The 14,277-nt window shown below is 31.0% G+C and overlaps 1 protein-coding gene across 3 annotated transcripts in view; it reads right to left on the reverse strand.

Moving 5' to 3' along the window:
- Positions 1-14,277, reverse strand: part of LOC107437101 (prolyl 4-hydroxylase subunit alpha-1-like) — a 168,249-nt gene that overhangs the window by 147,077 nt on the left and 6,895 nt on the right. The window contains exon 2 of one of the 3 annotated variants that reach the window (XM_071182126.1): positions 13,685-13,789. The exons of the other annotated variants lie outside the window; for them this stretch is intronic. The gene's annotated coding sequence lies outside the window, so the exon portion shown is untranslated. The remainder of the gene's footprint in view (positions 1-13,684; positions 13,790-14,277) is intronic. 3 annotated transcript variants of the gene reach the window in all.

A 14,277-nucleotide genomic window follows, 5' to 3' on the forward strand; every position in this document is an offset into this window, starting at 1 on the left:
CCACTTTAAATATGAAATATTTACCCCGACCTGCCCCAATTTAGGGCATACGGGTAAATGTTTATTAAAATCAAGAAAAACAGAAAAGTACATAAAATACAAAAAGTAACATTACAGAGTAACATTATGTAAACGTTACAGAGTCTGATGGCAACAGCAGTAAAATAATTAAAATGCTCCGAGAGTCCCGCCTTATAGTGCCGATGCCGACGGGGCTTCCCTTATAGTGAGCCAAAGACACAAATGAAAAATTTTACAACACATCGCAGGAAAGTACAGTATGACATACAATGAATCATGTGCAGGCAGTACATAGGATTAAAACGAGTAATAATACGGAGTAAGTTGGATCGCTAAACCAAAGCGATCATTAACATTGTGACAGGATATAAAGGACAGAAAGTATAAACTGTTGATGTATTCAAGAACTTTAAATATGAAAATAAAATCTTGAGGAAAATCCGGAAGAGTTTGCAGGTATGCTGTAGTAGTATGTAAAGCAACATTGAAGTAATATTGTCGGTAAACACTTAATTTACTTTTTGCCTCACTTAATACTGATTTAAATAATTAGCCCATACCTGCCAACTTTCACTTCTTCAGAGAATGGATTTTCAGAGTGGTTGTAAAACAATAAACAAAAAACAATCTGACTCAAAAATATATTTATATTTTGATCCCGTTGAAATTCGCTTGCGCAATCATCATCATCATCGAACTATAATTGGGCGCCTGGGGCCGTTAGCGGCCTTTTTCCCATTCATCTTGTATTTAATCTTTAAGGTGGTTCTTTCTGGTAATTGGAATAAAAGGAAATCAAATATTTTGTATTTTAGTTAAAATTATGTCACTACAAAAATGAGCTGCAATCGGCCTGAGGTTTATGTCTTCTCTTAAGTTTTCGAAAGTAAAAACTTCGTTGAATCCTGCGGTGTCACAATATATGGTCTTTTCAAAAAATCTGAAGTTTTGCTTTGCAATGTGATGATCTAAAAAATCTATGTTGAGGTCGCTATGTATGTTTTTATTGCGGATAAACCATCTTGCTTTTGTTATTTTCCTGAGGATTTTGTTCTGGCATATTTTGAGTTTTTTAAGGAGTAATGTAGAGATGTTGTACCAAGCTGATTCGCTTGCGCAAGGATTATTGTGCTTTCATATATTTGTTGTAATTATTTATATGTAGTGGTGGTCAAACTCATTTATAATTATCATTATAATTCAAAAAGTTAATTGGAATAACCTGAGTATTACTACCACTTTAAATATGAAAATAAAATCTTCCGGAAGAGTTGGCAGGTATGTTAGCCGATTCTCTTTACGTATTTTTAAACTATTTCAATATAGTGGTAGTTCAAACTAATTTAATTTTTTTAATTATAATTAATATTCTTGTCAACTGTTCCGGTTTTTCTGTAAGATTTTATATTAATTGTGGTAGCGAAATTTATAGTTTTGCATTTTATCATTCAATAAATAAATACAATTTAAAATAATTTCGATTACAATTAAATTTAAATAATTTAAGCTTACTCTCTGATAGTGTTTTTAGTTGTTGGCTAAATTTTTTCGAAACATCACCTACCACTAGGAAAACACCTTTTCGAAAAGCTACCTCATTAAACACTAATATAAAATTTTTGGGAAAGTTAGCAGCTATGAAAATTTTTTGTTTTACTATTAAGTACTCTTTTCGAAACACGATTCCTAAATGGGGAACAGCATTAGAAAATGAGTACTTTTAAAATTACAAACAATAGGGATAATGATAACCACTTTAGTTTTTTTCTCATCTACCATTATTCAAAATTATGGCAAATGTTGATTAGAGAACAAATATTCATTGACTAAATTTAATTAAATCAGTTTTCAAATATTATGATATATATTCAATAATTTTTTTACTGGTAGTTGCTAATAATTAAAAATTATTAATTTTTTTTTAGATAGATAACCCATTGGAGTCAACTATCTCAAATACGTGCCAGCATTAACGCCACATTAGTTTCAAAGTTCTGAAATGCCAGAATTTAATCATATTAGTTTTGAACAAAAGCATGAAAACACTTCTTATTTACTCTACATAAACAATTTTTCTTTTATCACTAAAAGATTTGGGAAGATTTTACATAAAATGAGGAAAGAAAGTTAAACATTTCTTCTCGAAACGTGATTGTCAGTGACCACTGTCCCCTGTGAGTTCAGTTACCCATCACTCTAATTGTGAAATTTTTTTCATATTAATGTTTAGCTACCACTTCATTCATTCATCACCAGGTATTATAAGGTAAGTTTGTAAAAAATCGCTCAAAATGTTAGTGGTTGCGTTCATTTTTTTAACTGTTGAAAGGACTTCGAGTGCAAAGGGTAAATATTTCCTTTTTTAACCTTTTCCGGACGAGCTAGTCTTAAATATATTCGTATGAATTCAGAAAAAGGATGGGGGGGGGAAATAAAAAGCTGTAGCTTATGTTAGGGCATGGCTAATTTGGCAACCTTATTTTTGCTTTCACTTTAAATCTTATACGTCCAATCTATGTTTGTTAAAAGTGTAACTATATAATTTTTAGTTTGAACTAAGTCTTGGTGATATTAATGAAGAAAGCTATCATTACCCCACCCACAAATAAACTGCTGTAAAAATAGCTAGGCTACCAGTTTCATCTTTCTTACCGTAATTGTAGCCACTCTGAAAAAGTATATATGCATACCTGCCAACTTTTAATTCCTTCCATTATCATTTTTCCCAGTGGTATTAAAATGGATTTGAAAAAACTTAAGTTGACAACCGCAGAGATGCCAACTTGCTCCGCTTAGTAACATAGTATTTTCTAGTGGTAGTGAAATTTAAGTTACTTATAGTTTAGTATTTTTCATTTTAAGTAATTTTTTCACCACTAAATATCAAAAATTATAAGTATCATATAAAACGCAACGTTAAAGCAACAATTTACTGGTTATTCCACTAAAAAGTTGGCGTAACTATCTTTCCTTACCGAATTTTACTACATAATTTGCTACCACATTATTTAAACTATTCCAGAAAGCGGAGCACTTGGCATCCCTGCAACCGTGATAGTAACGCATATTAATATATGTGCTTAATTTTTGTAAGAATAGTGGTGATCAAAATCATTTAAAAATTAAGTTTATAAAAGAAAAAATAGTATATATTTACTACCACTTTAAATAAGAAAATGAAATCTTCCGGAAAATCCGGAAGAGTTGGCAGATATGTATATGACTCGCCCGTCTCGAAGAGGTTAATACCAGCAATTTTGAAGTCATTCTAAAGGACATTAACCCCTTGGGGACGGGTGATTCAGAAAAGCATTCATACAAAATCAGAATCAAGTTGTAATTAAATAAAAAACGTAACTTAAATGTGATCGTTGAGACTTACTTTGCTTTTACTTTAATTATTGTTAGTTTAATCATATACATAATCATTGTAAATTCAAAGTATATAACTAAATAGTTTTATTTTGAACTAAAGTAATGGTGAATTAAATAAATCAAACAATTATAACTCCGCCCACAAATAAATTGCTAAAGAATTACTTTGATTACCAGTTTTACTTTTTTACCCTGATTGATACAGTTTTATGCTGGCACGTATTTGTGACAGTCGGCGCGAAAGGGTTAATTTATATAAGAAAGAATTTTGAGTTATATTGAAAAAAGGAAAGGAGTTTTTAACTTCCTCCTCTTATTTTGATCGAAGCAAATTTCGCTTGCGTAAAAGTGGTACCATTTCTAAAATCTTCAAGCATGATCTTTAAAATTGTCCCAACAGTTTTAACGTACGTGCAAAAGTAGCAAAAAATTCTGCTTTTGTAAGATATTTTTTATTTATTTTATTTATTTATTTATTATTTTTTAAAATTTTTTTTTCGCATAGGACCAACATAGTGTTTCCATATTTTCGTCCATCCCCTGTATTCTTTGTATTAGGAGAGAGGGAAAACAAAGTAGAATTAGGGGATAAGTAAGGTAGATGATGAACAAACGGAATATTTCTGTCACACAAAACTCCTCTGTGAATTTTGAAAAGAAAGGCAAAAGTGGGTGTACCATAGTGAAAATTTTATCCTTTTTTAATTTGATTGGATAATTTAGGGAAACATTTAGAGGAGTATTTAGTACTGAGATTTAGTGTATTGATTTAAATTTATTTTCCATGAAACTACATGTAAAGGGTTTACAACTTCCTTTGCAATGAACCTTTTTCTAGATCTCCTGTAGTGCTGTTTTTAAAACTATATCAAAATCACCAAAAATTCTGAAAAACCACTGTTTTTATAGCCTACAACTCTATAAAATATTTCGCAAAAAGTTAGTAGTGTGAAGCCCTGATATTTCCAACATTTAACTCGCCCCCCCTTTTGCATGTATTTCCAAACTGTAAATATTCATTAGTGTTTATTTTCCCATTGTACTTTAATTTTACCTTCTTCATATACATTTTTATTCCTTGTAATTTTGTCATTGCCTAATAATGGCAAAGTGCCATTTTTCTTTTCTCAAGAACTCCATTTGCTCCCCGAACTTTAATTTTGTCATGTATGTTTCTAAGTTTAACTTCAAGATGAATGGGAAAAGGGCCGTAAGACCTCAGACGCCCAGTTCCACTACAACGAACGATTGCCAATATTTATAAGCCTTACCACGCAAAAGCAGGACCAAAGCGACATTTCATAAGCACTTTTGAGTCATTCACAAGTAGTCGTTAGGGATATTCCTTAAATTCAATTTACAAAACAAGGAATCAAATACACAAAGATTAGTTACTTCTTAAGGAATTTTTCCAATAACGGTAGAAATTTGGCAGAATGAGGACGAAATCATCGCGTCCAATTTTCACCGTTATTCATCCACATTTCTTCATTACATACCATGAGAAAATTTTAATTACTGTGGAGAGGCTCTCATATAAGAGTGGCTGAATTTCCATTATAATAGCGTTTGAAATGCATGCTGTTTGACAAACATTATTAAGTGAAAATCCTGTCCTTTTTTAGGACTAACATTTAACAATGTAATCATGAGTTTTTAATACTACAAATTACATCGTGAGCCGTGGTGGCACAATAGATAGAGCGTTCACCTCCTGATGAGATGAACTGGGTTTGAATCCTAACCATAGCTGGTCGACACGAATTCTTCACCCTGTTCGCACCCGAACACGGTGCTGGGGTAAAATATCCTCAGTGGTTGACGGATAATCGGTTTGAGTCCCCTTGCCGTTAGGCTAACAGTGTGAGGTTTTCGTGGTTTTGATCACCTAACACAAATGCGGGTTAGTTCCATTAAAAATTCCTCCACGAAAGCGAACATCTCCATATACTTGATCCAGGAGTTTCCTTGTCTTCTGGATTAGGTTCAAAACTACACAGGTTCCGGAGAAAAACATTGGTAGTCGTAAAACCAAATAGGGTCAACGTCGGTTATAAAATAATAACATCGTAACTAATTATTAAATTGCTACATTATAACCTCAAATCTTTAGTAACTATCAAGAGAAGAAAGACAATATTTCATTGACTCAATTAAGTAAGATTCAAAAAGTTAATAATTCAAATTTTAATGGTTTTTAAAGTACGAAGTAACAATCTCAGAAATTCATTGACTATATAAAGGGCAGAAAACGAAGTTAAAAAAAAGCATTCTATTGACTAAATTAAAAGAGCTTATTTCAAATTGTGATCACTTAGACACGCAAACTTACTGACACGAAACATTATAGTTCTTTTCTTTCATGACGAAGAACACAATCTAATCACGCTATAAACTGTGCCAAAAATAAAATATCTACATATTTCATTATCTTTATGTCCTGAAAACCTTTTTTCTTGCTTTCAAAAAATAAAAATAAAAATATTAATAAAAATAAAAGAAAAATATATTATAAAATATTGTTAACATACCGTTTGAGACAATTATTTATATTCGACAATTATTATTACTGATAATGCACTTTATTTTGATATAGAAAGTTTTATGCACCAAAAAAAGTAGGATTTGCAATTATATCTTTCCCTCTCTTGTTGTGTTTGCACAACACTTTGCAGTAAACAATAGTTTTTTAAAAAAAATTGGTTGATCATTAATGCTTTATCTAAGTTGATAATTTTTCATTTAATTACTAACTTAACCCCTTGGGGACGGGTGATTCAGAAAAGCATTCATGCAAAATCAGAATCAAGTTGTAATTAAATAAAAAACGGTAACTTAAATGTAGTCGTTGCTGATTTGACAGACTTACTTTGCTTTTACTTTAATTATTGTTAGTTTAAACATATATATAATCAATGTTAATTCAAAGTATAACTAAATAGTTTTATTTTGAACAAAGAAATGGTGAATTAAATAAATCAAACAATTATAACTCCGCCCACAAATAAACTGCTAAAGAAATACTTTGATTACCAGTTTTATATTTTTACCCTGATTGATACGATCTTATGCTGTCACGCATTTGTGACAGTCGGCGCGAAAGGGTTAAGTTTTAAGAAATATTTAAAATAGCTTGTTATTGAAAATAACTATATTAACTATATATTTTCTGCTGGGCTGTTTGAACTCTAAAAAAGAGAAGAAGACAGAAATGGTAGTAAAACCTGAAATGCAAACTGCCCCGGATTCGACAAAATATTTTAAAAAATGGCTGTGAACTGCAAACTAATACCTGCAGATTTTCAGTTAATTTTGTTAACTTTTTAAAGGGCGCAAAACTGCTTAACTGTAAAAAAAATCACCTATCACATAAGCTTTTGATTTTTTTTCAAAGTAGGGTGAGTAAAAACCCTTTGAATGGCATTTTCAATGTAAATGTAAACAACAACAATCTCTATCTCTTGACCGGCTCCATTTCCGGTTAAGAAGTATACAGCTGTTTACTACAGCTTATTCTTCGAGGTGATAGTTTCAAACAGATAATTTTGTTTTTAATAAAAAAAAATTTATATAATTTCATAAGATATTAATGATATATTAAGTAATTCTGGGGAGTTTGAAGTGAAAATTTATTTTAGTTATTTAGGTATGTATTGTTAAAAAAGGTGACATGGTTGCTAGATTTAGAAGGAACTCGCTTTTTTTGGCAGCTCTGATTTGGCCTCTTTTTACTTGTTTATTACTGTTTGTTCTTGGTGCAAGCCTTGCCATATCGCACTATTATACGCTTGTGTTAATATAGTGTTCGAGCTGTGAGATTAAGTTCGTTTTACAAATCATCATGTACGTTTAAATTTCGAAGTTGGTATATTGTTGACAAGGCCAGAAGTGTTTTATAACGATTCTTTTCCTCAAATGACAATTCTAACGTCTGGAAGTGACAGGTCTTAAAATGACACGATTCTTCTTTTAAACGCAAATAATAAATCAGGAAACAAATACACGTGTACAAAAAATACTACTCAAGAGAGTCTCAAAACAAAATGACCACTTTATGAGCCAAATGGCTTCAAAACACACCAAAAGCAGTAACCCGGAAGTATAGGCAGTCAAGAGCTTGCAGCGCTCCCTTGTGTAAAAAGCACCATCCATAATCCGAATTTACTAAATCAAGAATCTTACATTTAAAGAATATTACTCGAAAATATTTATCTGTTGTACGGAGTAAGTTGGCATCTCTGGTTAAACCAAATCATACATTTGCTAATTTTCAGGAGGACTAAAAGAATCCTACCAAGACTGTTGAAAACCTCGGAAATACAGTTTCGTTAAGCAGAAATCATCTGCATGCCTACCAACTCACACACTTACAGAGAATGGATTTTCCAAGTGGCAGTAAAACAACAACCAAAAAACAATCTTACTCAAATTTACAGAGATGCCAACCTGCTCCGGACAGCAAATATATATTTTAAAGTGGTAGTTTATCAATTGTGATTCTTGGTTTAATAAATTCAATTTAGTAGATTTTTATCCATCCCTATTTCTAAATAATTGGTAGGCTTATGTAATTCACCACTTTATAGTACTCATGTCATGCTATACCTTATAAAAAGCAAGCAAAAATAGTCAAATATTTGCCAAATTTACTTAGTAGTTATATACCGTATTTGCAATTATTTTGGCGTGTCCGGAGCTGTGGGCATCTCTGTAGTTTAAGCTGAAATTCACTTTCGAAAAAGCTAATCATGCTTTTGTATATTTGTTGTAATTATTTCCATATAGTGGTGGTCAAACTCATTTATAATTTTTATTCTTATTTAAAAAGTTTTCGTTGTTACTTATGCTACTTGCCCATGCAAGCAAGCCTGCTTGGGAATAAAGCGAATTTTTGAGGCAGAGAGTACGTTTCTTGGTTTTTCAGTGGCATCATCATCTATCTATCAGCATAATCTACAAAAATATTTTCCAGTGGTAATATTTTCCAGCTACATATCAAAATCCAAAGTATTATCTATCTTTACCTCTCTCTGTCTATCTCTCTGTCTCTTTCGATTAAATAAAACTAACATTAAGAGGTTCAAACTTTGGATAGCTCTCCTGATAAAACTATGGCGACCATATTTCCCAGATTGCAGCTATCCATTATGTTTCTAGGGTCAGAGATCCAAATCCATCATAAAAATGGTATACTTTTTACGAAAAAGTGCGTTTTGTGTGTTATTTCCTAACTTACAATATCACCTGCACTTATCAATTAGCAGACTTGAGGTCACCTTCTCGCGAATGAATCACAAAAAGCGAAGATCCAATTATAAAATTCGAAAATTATTCAGAGTGGTTCTGGTTTTTTTTTTCCCCTCTTGTATACTCTACATAGAAAACGCTGGCTGGTAGCAAACAATTATAAATCACATCATTTTAGTCACATATCTGTATAAAATATGTTGTTAAATATTTAAAATAATTACGTTGTATTGATTATTTAATTAAAATTAACATTGATTTTACATTATTTATTATTATAGTAAACATTTATTTTTCTTTAGGATATTGTTATTATCCTAAAGAATCATTTTAGTCACATATCTGTATAAAATATGTAGTTAAATATTTAAAATAATAACATTTAATTGATTATTTTATTCGAATTAACATTTATTTTACATTATTTATTATTATAGTAAACATTTATTTCTCTTTAGGATATTGTTACACCATTTCTTTATCAAAAAGTTTGTTGTAACTAAACAGGAGATTATAAAAAAAAATAGTGATCAATTTTATAAATCTAACTTCCTGAACTAAATGAACTCATCTAATTATTCAATATTGCTACACCAGTTTCAATGAATCATTCCAATAAACTTCCTTATTCTTGTTGCATTCTTATCAACCCAAATACGCCTGCATCTAAAATAAACAACGTCTCTTTATTTAGACTTCGTTAGCTATGCGTGGAATTACACGCAAAGTTTAAATTACGCGAGTCTTCGTCAGTTCAAAATGTTTGCATATCTTAAACATGAAACTTAATGTCACGTTTGTATAAACATAAGCACCTCGATTTCTGAAAGTCGTACACTTTTTAAACATTTCAGAATACCTGTGGTGACAGCATCCTAAACAAAATTAAAAAGTTGCAACCTGTTTACTTTAAACCAGTGTTTATTAACCTTTTTGATATAATGGAAACCTTTTAAACAATTTTAAGAAGTCACGGACCACCCCCCTGTGAAAAAAATGATTGCAATAAACATCAATTATTAGAAAACATTTAATTTTATTATTTTAATAGCAGGGGTCTGTCCAGACATTTTGTGAAAGGTCCGGTTTTTGTAAAATTGTGATAAAATTACTCGTAATTTGTGAATATAAAGTAAACGTTAAGTTACATTCTTTAAACCAGGATCCTGCTTTTATGAATTTGTGCAAATAGGGCCCGGTTATTGCAAAAAACTTTTTCAAGGAGTTTTTAAATTATAAATAGATACAAGATTATACTCAGCACTGTAAAATTATAATTAAAAAAATTAAATTTTGAAAAATAAACAGCAACGTTTGCTTCAAAATTAGAGATGCAACATACAAATATTTGGTATTTAGCCTATACTGCTGAACGCAGAATACTCATTTAGGGCGAATAATTGAAGAAGCGTCTGCCGAAGACAAAACTTAATTTGTTTACAACCAACCATCTTTAGTGTTTCTCCCACTGGGAAGAGTTAATTCGATTAACAAAACAATAATGAAGATAAACAAATTTGTGAAGGGTCCGATTAAAAGAAAAATCATTTTGTGAAGGGTCCATTTCCAAGTTAAAATATTTTGTGAAGGGTCCGTTTTTATGAAAAGATATTTTGTGAAGTTTCCGTTAACGGACCCAAATTTCTTCTAAACAGATCCCTGAATAGTATACAAAATTTTTAAAACTAAAGTTTTTAACGTGAAGGTTGCTGCTGCTTTTCCTTAATTAATAAATTGAATTGGGGGATGGTTTTCGACAAAGCAACGTGTATATCATGTTCAACACTCAATCGATTAAGATGTTATGCTTTTATTGTCACAAGTGTGGAAAATCCCGCTTCGCAAAGATACACTGTAGCAAACGGAGTTATAGCTGCCATACCTCGCTTTACAAGCAATGGGTAGGCTTGCAAACGTTTTAAAAATTAGAAGTAGTCAGCGGACCCCCAAAATATGACTCATAGACCCCTTAGGGGTTCATAAACCACAGGTTAAGAAACCCTGCTTTAAACTAACGAACAAAAATTTTGATTTTTAAATTTAACTTTATTTTAAAATTAAAACCGCTCGAAGTTTTAAAACTGTACTTAAATTGCTAAAATGCCACAGTTCGTTTCATCGAAAAAAACGCAAAAATATATCGAAACTGATTTTTTTTTAATTTTAATTCAAATTATAGAATAAAAATATAAATAGTATGCAAATAAGTTTAAATACTTGTTAAATAGATTATGAAAAAAAATATTTCAAACTGCTAAAGGAGAAATTAAGAAATTAAACTTATCTTAAATTTTAAAAAAATATATAATAAAAACGTATATTATAATAGAACACAAATTTTAATTATTAGCTGTACAGATTTTCAAAAAAATAAAAAGCTATAAAAATAAACTTTAAAGTCTTTCTTCTAATTAGTTGAAAACGATAAAAAGTTTGAATTCTTCGAATTAAGTCTGAATTTTTTGGCAATGGTTCTAAAAATATATTTAAAGAGTTCCTTGTTGAAGATGTTTGAACTTAAATTGTAGTATTAACCCGCTATGATAATTTAAAATTATAATAATAAATTATGATATAAGTTATTTTACGAATATTAACGTATTTAGTGCGTTTATTTTCGTCTGATCTATTCAGTGACCTCACGTGAGAAAAACTATCCAATAGCAGAGTTTGATTTTCCGCCATGAGCCAACATAATAAGCATTCACCTTATTCGCGAACCTGTTCCCAGGAGACTTTTAATTCAATTCCTATTAAGGTAAAAAGACAAAAAAAAAAATATTTTTTTAAAATTAATACTGTTGGGTTTCTGAGGACCAGAATCACTGAAGCAAACACAAATCATTGAAACTGTGGTTTATCAGTTTGAAAGAATTTATTCGGTTTAAACTATACGAATCGTTTTCCATTGGCTGCAGTTTTAAAAAGCATTCACAGCCAAATAAAATTTTAAGACATAGTAAATATGTGAAAGTGATAAAAAGGGACCGCCGCGTTCCCTTTGCAAATTGCATGCTTGACTCCACTTTATAATAAGAAGTTCAAATGATTCGTTAATAGAAGGGTAACACGTCAACTTAAAAACACAAAATGCACTGTAAACACAGCTGTTATACTAGTTTTCGTCCTTGAATGTTTATTCTTTTCTTCAAATATTATCAAAGCAGTACGAAAAAAAGCTTCTAGAACAAACATCAGAACACGTATGAAGAATGGCTCACAAGTAAATCGTTTCATGTATAAAATAAGTTAGCGATTATTATTTTCGTGATTTGCAGCTATTGCCTCCGTGATTTGAAATTAAACTTATTAAGTCGAGAATACACATGAAAATAAAGATAAAAGCAGTTCCTTAATTGAATTTAAATTGCGCATTTCTGCTCAAACAAATTAAAACTCAAAAGAATTTACGCATTTCTGTTCCTTAAAAGAATATAAATTCTGTTTTGGCGGAAATCTTGTTCGTGTAATTGAAGCAAAGTTTAAACGTTTATATTTCGTTCATATTATTTTTCCCAAGCTAGTCTTCTTTTTTTTTATATTATAAAACAAGGTTCGTATGGTCCTTAAGAAATTAAAAAACTGGTTACAGTGTTAGAAGATTGAGATGTATTTTAATAATGCATTCTTCACAACATTTAATACTTTCGAATAAATATAACTTGTCATAAGACTTGCGTCATTCGTATTTATAATTTTAAGGGGAAAACTACTAAGAAGAAATTCGTAACTTCTTTTATACAATATTTAACAACCAATTTTAAGTTTTAAAGGAGCGTAGTAGTTTATAGTATACATAGCTCCAATTGATAAAACCGTTGGAAAATGTTTTCCTTTGTAGCTATATTTAGGTTCTAAAGCATTGTCTCCGAGCCGATGCTTGTAAAGGCGTAATTTAAATGATCAAAGTAAAAAACGGAATAATAAATTCACACATATTTGCTGTTCTGTTAATAATCCGAAAATGTTAAACTATTATTTTACTTTTTTTTCGTTTGTACATTTCATATATTCTCTAGTTTATTCGTTATTTTCGTCTGCAAGAGCTTGCATACTCAGTTAACATTTTTTTGTAAATTTTACGAAGGAAATTCGCCATAACAAGGGGCAGATATCCCTATTTTTAATGTGCATGATAAATTCGAAACGATGCTGAAACATTTCAATTTTTGATCGAATAGCTGCTGATAAATGTGTACGAAAGTTTCGGTTCTAGTAACACGTTTCTCAACAGATAATTCAATTAACTTTCCCTTACTATGTATCTAATAGACGATATATAATATATAAGTTAGCTGGGATGCATGATCTTTTTCAATGAGAAATGTACTTAGATGTCTTTTTTTTTCTTTAATACAATTAACTTTCTATGATTAAATAGAATGCGTGATTCGTTTAAATGCGAAATATGTTACGATTTCTCAAATAAAATAACTTTTCATAACTAATCTCCGATTACATGCAATTTATCCTTGCTTAGTCTAAGGCTCCAATTATATGCAATATATTCTTGTTTAGTCAAAAGCTCCAATTATATGAAATATATCTTTGCTTGTCTAAGGGGATAGAGCATCCGTCTCCCAATTACATGAACCAAGTTTGAATCCCAACGATGGCTGGTTGATACTCCCCTTATCTTTATCCGACCCGCACAGACCACAGTACTGAGGAAAAATATTCCCAGCGGTAGACGGATCATAGGTTAGAGTCTCCTTGCTGTCGGATTGACCGTGAGAGGTTTCCGTGGTTTTCTCTCTCCATGTAACGTAAATGCGGGTTAGTTTCAGCAAAAAGTCCTAGTTTGACCTAAAGATTAGGATAAAAAAGTTCTAATGGCTAGTTTGTTCCTATGTTTGATCCAGGAGTTCCCTTGTCTTCTGGGTTGGGCTCGAAATTACAGAGCTTCGGAGATGAACAACATTGAACATTGGTAGTCGTAAGCTCGGAATTGGGTCGGTTGTGAACCTTGTGAACCTGCTGGGATGCGTGATCTTTCTTGATGAGAAATACATTTATACACCTCTAATAAAACTGAACTTACTTTTGTTGACTATTTTTCTAATAGATGCAATATGTCCCCCACAACCAATCAAAGTGCATGATTTTTTTCACTAAGAAAAGTCCTGTCGCTGCTCGATGTAACGACCTTGGATGTCCGGGCAAAAACAAACGTTATTGAGTGAGTGTACAAAAGAAATGGAAAATATTAGCTCATAACTAAAGAAATACTTGACCAATTTTACTTTACTTTAATAAGAATTTGGATGCTGACAGAAAAATACAGTGAAAATGAGCTCATTTTGTATATTAATATATACGTGAAAGTACTCTATAAAGCAATCCATTATGGCTGAAAAATGCGTTAAAAACAATATGCTGGTTCGCAACTGCCATTTTCCATAACATAGGTTAAGATAACTGAGAAGACCACAGGTTTTAACAGGAAAGTAAACCAAGGAAGAGGACTGGCATTTCAAGAAAAGAGTAAATGTAATTAGTCAAACAGGAAAAGTAAGACTAATATTTTCATTGTATCCTTTGAAAAGAAAGTTATACAAATAATGAAGGACCATAAACAGGGCTGCCAACTTTCAACGCTCTCAGAGGAAAAAAATTTTATATATATATATAATT

The sequence above is a fragment of the Parasteatoda tepidariorum genome, chromosome 6 (genome assembly GCF_043381705.1).
Source record: "Parasteatoda tepidariorum isolate YZ-2023 chromosome 6, CAS_Ptep_4.0, whole genome shotgun sequence".
Taxonomy (NCBI): Eukaryota; Metazoa; Arthropoda; class Arachnida; order Araneae; family Theridiidae; genus Parasteatoda; species Parasteatoda tepidariorum.